Source organism: Cebus imitator, unplaced genomic scaffold (assembly GCF_001604975.1).
Source record: "Cebus imitator isolate Cc_AM_T3 unplaced genomic scaffold, Cebus_imitator-1.0 Scaffold88, whole genome shotgun sequence".
In the NCBI taxonomy this organism is placed as follows: Eukaryota; Metazoa; Chordata; class Mammalia; order Primates; family Cebidae; genus Cebus; species Cebus imitator.
The window spans coordinates 5,371,873-5,379,766 of record NW_016107403.1 but is presented as its reverse complement, the minus strand read 5'-3'; the positions used below and the strand labels follow the sequence as shown (position 1 = coordinate 5,379,766).

At 38.5% G+C, this 7,894-nt stretch overlaps 1 pseudogene; it reads right to left on the bottom strand.

Moving 5' to 3' along the window:
- The window catches only part of LOC108308823, a 106,073-nt pseudogene that overhangs the window by 62,924 nt on the left and 35,255 nt on the right, over positions 1-7,894 (bottom strand).

Here is a 7,894-nt window from a genome sequence, read left to right as displayed (position 1 = left end):
CAGATGAAGTGCACCCATCTGCATTAATTTTCTATGCTGTGTACTAAATTACCACTTATTCAACAGTGTAAAAAAGCATATATTATCTCACAGCTTCTCTGGATCAGGAATCCACAAAATTGTATCCTCTGCAAGGCTTCCATCAAGGTGTCCATCAAGGCTGCATTCTCATTTGGAGGCTCAACTGGGGTTTTGGAGGCTTTGGCACTTCAAACTCAGGTTGTTGGAACAGTTCACTTTTTTGTGGCTATAAGACTTACAGCAGCTTGCTTCTTCAAAGCCAGAAAGGAAAGGAAAACCCTAGAGAAAGTTGGCTAGCAAGATGGATTCTTATATAATGTAATCACAGGAGTGATATCCTATTACCCTTGTCATATTTTATTGGTCACAGATCCTTCCTACACTCAAAGGGAGGAAATAATACAAGGCTGTGAATACCAAGAGGCAGGGGTCACGGAGCTAGTCTGTCTGCCATGCTCTCCATGCAGTAACTTTACAGACACATAAACAAATGTCTAGGCAAAACCTGGGTGGTTTTTGTGCTCTCCCTTACTCACTGTGCCAGAGAGATTACTGCACATGGTTTGGTTGCCACCTAAGAGGAATGTGGAAGTTCAGTAGTAATTGAAAATGCCCTGGTGCAGTGCATTCCCCAGACCTACATCTTCTGCCTCACTTCCAGATTTCACGTGCTGTTCTCAGCTCTCACCTGTCATATGAGCAGTCTTGCATTTTCATCGTGGTTAAACACTGCATCCTTTAATAGGTAAAGCTGCAACTTGCCCTGGTTCCTGTCTTCTAAAGCAGGTGGCCTTAATCTCCTTTCTTTAGAGCACAATCTGTCCATCTTCTTCCCACTATGGTCATCGGGTAGTCATCTGTCTTCTCCTGACCAACCAGGCAAGCTCCTGTCCTCAACCCATCAGTGGGAACAGCAGCACTACTTTAGCATCTGTCACAACAGGTGAAGGGAGAAAAACCAGTCTCATATCATGCAGCAGTATAATTTGTCTTTTCTGGAATGTCATGTAAGTTAAGCCACATAGTAAGAATTCCTTTGAATCTGGGTTCCCCTCTACTCCTACTTAGTATAGTGCCCTTGTGGCTTATCCAAATTGTCACATGTCAATAGTTTGTTCCTTTTAATTGCTAGTGAATATTTTATTTTACAGATATACCACATTTTGTTTTTTTCATTAAGGAGTTGAGGTGTTTCCAGTTTGTGGCAATTATCAATAAAGCTGCGTCCAAGCTTACATGCAGGTTTCTGGATAGACATGTTTTTATTTCTCTTGGATAAGTGATTGGGAAATAATAATCACCAAAGTGATATTTTGAAGGTCCAGTAATGTACTACCACATACCAGAAATACTCATGGCATGCTGAAGAGATGGTATTTTGAGGGATGCAATAAGAGATGGCTAGAATGTTGGTATATGTCTTCAAATATGAGTATACTTAGGATTTTTCAATGTGTGCTACTTGGGAAAAATAACCTGTAGGATTTCTTGGGCTACATTAATTTCCCTCTGTTTCCCTATTGCAGAATTAGACCAAGGGGTAGAGGAAATTGCTCATGGCCTAATCTCTGACTAGACAGATTTGTTTCAAGGCCATGTTTCTTTTCTAAGGTGCTCTCCATAGACTTGCAGATTTATTGCTGCTCTGTCTCTGGTGCTGAACCCTCTGGTATATTTTACCCCTCTTCAGTGAAGTCTCCTCACTGAAGATGCCGAGGCTTTCTAGAAAACCTTCCGCTAGCTGCTATTGCCTCATTCTCTGTTGCTTGTAGGAACTGAAAGTCTTCCACTGGAATCATTGATATAATAAAGCTCTGCCATTTATCTCCATGTCTCCTTTACTTTAGCAGTACAAACTAGAATGTGCTATGTTATTTTTGGTTCCACCCCTTTGCACATGCAACCCCGTTTCCTGTGCTTTCCTGTCCCCCCACCCCGCCAATGGATAGATCCTCTCTTCTTTCTCTGTAAAGTAAAGCTTTTGCATTTGTATGGTGTTCTGAACATACTGCTTGACAAATTCATTACAGCAATTTACACAAATCACATTTTCATGGATTTTCTCTTCCCTGGTAGAATCTGTGTCTTACTTAATTCTTTGTGTCTCAAGGGTCTAGCCTAGTTCCTTGTGGAATTAATGACAGATGGAGCACCAACTGTTGTGGGTGATGGGGGAATAAGACTGTCCTGGGATTTTCTCTAGTTCACCTGCTTCCCAGAGAGGGGATCAGCAAAAGGTGGATAAACTGTCACCAAGGAAGGTACAGGGAGCCTGGCTGTAAAGGCAGGAGAAGGTCAGTGACTGAGTCTTACTGAGGCCATCATGGGGCCATCTGGCTCCCATAGAGTGTGATAAGCAAGCAATTTGAGAAAGGTAATGGTTGTGTGCGTGTGTACACACACACAGACAGGTGGAAGTCAGCAGACAGGGCCAAATCCTGAGCTTAGCTAGAGGTGAGGAAGGGAATGCTAGACCAAGAGCGTCATCAGATCATAGATTATGGCCTTTGGCATCATTTTCATCCTATCAAAGAAAAGACTCAGCAGAAAAAAATATTTTGACCAAGGTGTTGCATTATTTAATTTCCCAGAAATGCTGGCCGCAGGGCTGACGTCTGAGTTCTAGTTAGTTTTGTTATTTCACCACGGAGTGCTAGGCTAAGGAAGGAGGATTCATGGTGCGTTAAGGAAGACAGGAAAAAAAGAGAAAGGGAAGAGTTGCTCGAAGTAGTATTATAAGAAGCCAAATTATAAACCAGGCCCATTTCAAACTTTTTTTTTTTTTTTTTGAGACAAGATTTCACTCTGTTGCCCAGGCTGGGGTACAGTGGTGCGATCATGGCTCCCTGAAGCCTTGACCTTCCGGGGTCAAGTAATCTTCCTGCCTCAGCCTCCCAGGTAGCTGGGGGTACAGGCACATGCCACCATGCTGGCTAATGTTTTTTGTATTATTGTTATTATTATTTTTTTTTGTAGAGATGTGGTTTTACCATGTTGCCCAGGCTAGTCTCCAACTCCTGGACTCAAGTGATCCAGCCGCCTTGGCCCCACAGAGTGCTGAGATTACAGGCGTAAGCCACTGTGTATGGCCCCATTTCAAGCTTTTACTTCAGTGAGGCATGATGGTGACTACTGCTTTGAACAGAACATTTCTGTGTTTTCAAATGCGACTATTGGGTAGACAGTCATACTTAGGCTGCTCTTCACTCTATCACTCCCCACAGGAGGCAAGTTCTTTGCTTCGTATTTTTGTGCAACACTGGAAGGCTTGCTAGACATAGTACATTGTGCAGGAGTTTTTGGAGGCTGGAGATCTCACTCTGTCACCTCTTTGAGCCTGTGGGAGTTTGCAACCCACTGTGACACAATTTCCTGCCAAGACAGAGCTGCTGGCAATGCTGCTATCTCTTTAAGTCAAGGTCAGTTCCCCAACATGTCACAGAGGCTTTCTTCACTCAGGCTTCCTTACTAGTGATCTTGGGGATGCAAATGGAAACAATAATTAGTCACATTTTTTACCAATCAGAGTATCAAAAAATGAAAAGTACTGAAACAGTAAGTGAGGTATAAATGATACAGCCATTTTGTAGAGTGATTTGGAAGTTTCAAAACAAATTAACAAACACTGAAAAATATACGTGTATTTTACTTCTGTGTGCTAAAGAAACTCTTCTTTCAAAAAAAGATATTTTTATTTTTTAATTGTTGAAGAAACTCTTCTAATGCACGAGTGGGTCTTCACAAAGCTGCTTCTCATTCAGTAGTGTTTGTGAAAGAAAATATTTGAAACCACCTAAATGAAAAAAATAATAAAATATCCTAAAAGAATAAATATTATAGAGCTTGTTCATACACTGGAATATATACAATCCAGTGGTAAAAAGGAATGAATACAACCTTTCTACCTAAATCTGGATATATCTCAAAAATATAATATTAGGTGGAAATAACACAAACAATATGATTTTATGATGCAAAGTGTTTAAATGTAAAAAGGCAACACAAAAATATCAGTATGTAGTATTTACGGATGCCTGCATATGTATCCAAGTATCAAAATGGACTGGAAGATTAAATAGCAAATCACTGATAGGAGTTGCTTCCAAGAAGTAGGGAAGAAACCTGGTTGGAGGGTAGTTGAGAAAGAGGGCTTTCATTTGATTTAGAATGTTTATTAAAAAAACCCCCGTATTTAAAAAATGTTAACATAGCATCGTGTGTGTGTGTGTGTTTGTGTGTGTGTGTGTGTGTGTTTGAGAGAGAGAGAGAGAGAGAGAGAAAGGAACAGGCTTTTTATTTTATTCCTTGTGTTTTTTTTTTAAGTTCTCAAAGAATATCGTTGAAAAAGTATATCACCATTACTTTACAAGTGGAGAAATTTGAAACATTTTAATTCAACCTTCCTGTATGTGGTATAAGGGATCGCTGAGCCTAATAGGGTTTCAGAGGGTTAGCTTCAACAGAAATTTGTGATAAGGCATGCAGGACGTATAATATGGGGCAATAAATGGATAGCAGCATCCAGAAATGACTCCTTTGCAAACACATTCAAATAAGCTTGGACCTGCAAAATATTTTAAAACAATGTGCCCAGAGTAGTTTTAAGTAAAAATTTGTTGAATTGGATATACGTGATAATTGTGGCTAATTGCATTTTTAATAGAATTATTGAAAAGCACGAAATAAATTACTTTTGACATTAGATTTAAATTTCAGATTGGTCCCGAGTGTGATAGAAATCACCTTTTTGAAGGTTTTTCTGCTGTTCAGATGTGTGGCCATAGAGTAAAAGCACTTAGTGAGTTAGAAAGGAACCACTTTAATTTAGAAAGCAAAGGCTGGATTTACTAAAGTAAACATTTCCATTCACTGATGTTCAGAAAGCCAGACCTTTGCTGCTGTGATTTCCAGAGTAAAAAAAGTGCAAAGACAAGTGTTGGAAATCTTTAATTTCTTTTCAACTGAAATGATTGAGATAGTTAAACTATGCTATGGTCATAGATTTCTGTATCTCAGAAATCTGTGGCTGTTGAACATCTAGTAAATTATTCTGTTTTTTTTAGCAGTGATTTAGTGTGTGATTTTGTATGCAGTGTACATAATAGGTGCAGAATCAACATTTGCTGTACAGTAAGGTATCAAATAAATACTTCCTATATAGGAAACTGTATTAGTCTCTTACTCATTTTCCAACCACCTCTTTCTCCCCTGCAATCCATCCCTCGCTCTGGTTCCAGATAAAACATATCAAGAAATGTCCGATGCCATCACTCCTTTTGGAAACATTCAAGAATATCTCACTTTCCACTGCATTAAGAACAAAAACATTTGAAAACCTTTTTGTTGTTTATTGAGATCAGTGGTTTTCAAATATTTGTTTTTTACAGTTATAGTAAAATAAACACAAAATTTACCATCTTAACCATTTTGGAGTATGTGGTTTATTGGCATTAAGAACATTCACATTACGGTGCAAGCTTCACCACCAACCATCTACAGAACTCTTTTCATTGTGGAAAATGAAAACTCTGAACCTCGTAAACAGCACCTTTTTATTCTCCCTTCCCCACAGCCCGTGACAACCACCATTCCACTTCTGTCTCTATGGATTTGTCTACTCTAGATATCTCATAAAAGTGAAATCAGACAATATCTGTCTTTTTGTGACTGGTGGTTTTACTTTGACATAAAATACAACACACACACACACACACACACACACACACACACACACACCCCACTCTGGGTTACAATCTCCAGGCTTGGAAATGACACTTGAGGGCTGTATGTAAAGGTCTTCCCAGTTCTGTAGAGAACATGGGGACTGAAGAACAAACTATCAGTCTATGCTTCAATGTTCTTCCCTAATTTTACTCTCCAGCATTTTATAGCATGATGAGCCAAGTGATTTATCCTTGGGCTGGCTACCTTTTGCTTATTCTTTCCCCTTACCTGTCATACTTCAGTTTACCTGCTAATATGCTATTACAAGAATTATCTCAAAATTCGTGGCTTCTGAAAATCGTATTCCACGTAATGGAAGCACTTTATACTTCTTGTATAGCATTTGAAGACTGAGTTATCGGTGTAATATTTATGGGCTTTTGAGAATTAGTTTGCTCTTCTTCACTCCATTATAAGCTTTTCAAGTGTTGTACTTATGATGTATTTATATTTTGTCCTGTACAGCAGCTTGCAAATAGTAGAAGCTTAGTTAATGTTTAATTATTAACTGACAGAGTACACATTTGTTATGGAATAGTTCACCCCAATCAGTTATTAACTGGCTTGAACTCAATTGTCAACTTTTTAATTGCCTTATCAAATTAAAAACTAAGCAAGTGAATTTATAATTTGAGACCTGCGTTCTATATGGGAACTTTCTTGGAAAAGGCTCTGGTGCAAAAGTGTACCCACTTTCGTGTGGTCATCTATGGAGACCAATTCAATGCTATGGTAAAACCAGAGCTGATGACCTCTAAGAGCTCTTATTGTATGAAATTCTACCAATTTCCTTGGGAGAAAAAGAACCTTTTTTTCTGGTCAATGTTTCCAACTCTATGAAATAAGGGATATTTTTCAGAGGCTATTGTATAGGATCTGATTTGCCGTGGGAAAACTACACGATATCAGGATAGCATGTCTAGACAGGCAGGCATGGTACAGGGTGAAATAGACCTTAGAAGTCAAGTCCTTAGAATACTTCAAGACATCCACTCTTTGTCTGAATTATATATAATTTAAATTTCCATTTTATTTTAAAATTTATTTTAAATACTCATGCATTCTTTGCCTTATTCCATAACTCATTGTAAGTTGCTAATGACAAACGCATACCTTAAAACGATGAGATATAAATAGTAAAGAAAGAAAGTGTTAAAATTAGAGAAAATGTAAGTGCGAGTCAGAGAAAAGTTAAGACTGGGATTGGGGAACAGGAGGAAGTAGAAAATCATAAGACTCATACATACTCTTATTGGATGGGTCTTCATAGTTGCTAGAGGTGAACAGGAAACCTTTTCTGGCAGCCAAAGAGGGAAAACAAAAGTTGGTTTGGAACATAGTTTTAATGTCCAGGGAGGATAATTACACCAATTTTGGTGAGCAACAAATACTTCACTAGATTAAAATCTAAATAAATTGCTAACATTGAACTTCCCCTCAGGGCAGTGGATGTTCTCAAAAACACCACATGCAGCTGTGTGACTCTAGTATCATTCCTCAGTAAGTGACAGAGATGAGTCCCATCTCAAAGGCCAATATCGTTCAGGCTAAATAAGTCCTTTCCTGAGAGGTTAGCTTGGTTCGAGGGTAAAATCTGAAATGCTAAAACAAATGGAAAGATTATCTCTCAAAAGGTCCTCTATTAATCGCTCCTTCTTCCACCAGGCTTTGGATATGAAGTAGAAAGCACAGAACTCATGCCTGCATTTTTTATGAGTGATTCTTCATTATTAACTGAGGGTGATTATTAATTATTAATTTACTATTAGTCACACAGTGTGCCACATTATTATCTCCAGCATCTCCACCAACATCACTTCTGTCCTCAGAAAGTGTCTATTTAATGTCCACAGTGATAAGCACATGATTGATGATTAATAAACATGAATCGAATGAACAGTTGAAAATAAGCCTGTTTATTTTTCTCTGGAAGTTGACCATTAAATAGGCACCAAAGATGTATTCAGAGATAAGCAGAATTTTTCATAATCAGGTGCATACACATGAAGTATCTTGTTTGGAAGCTGAGGAGAAAATGGTTTTAAGATGTAGGTGATGGGGAGGAAGGCAGCAAATCACACTGCCAGGTGTGTTCCTATGCAACAATTTTGCATGTTCTTCACATGTACCCCAAAACCTAAAATACAAT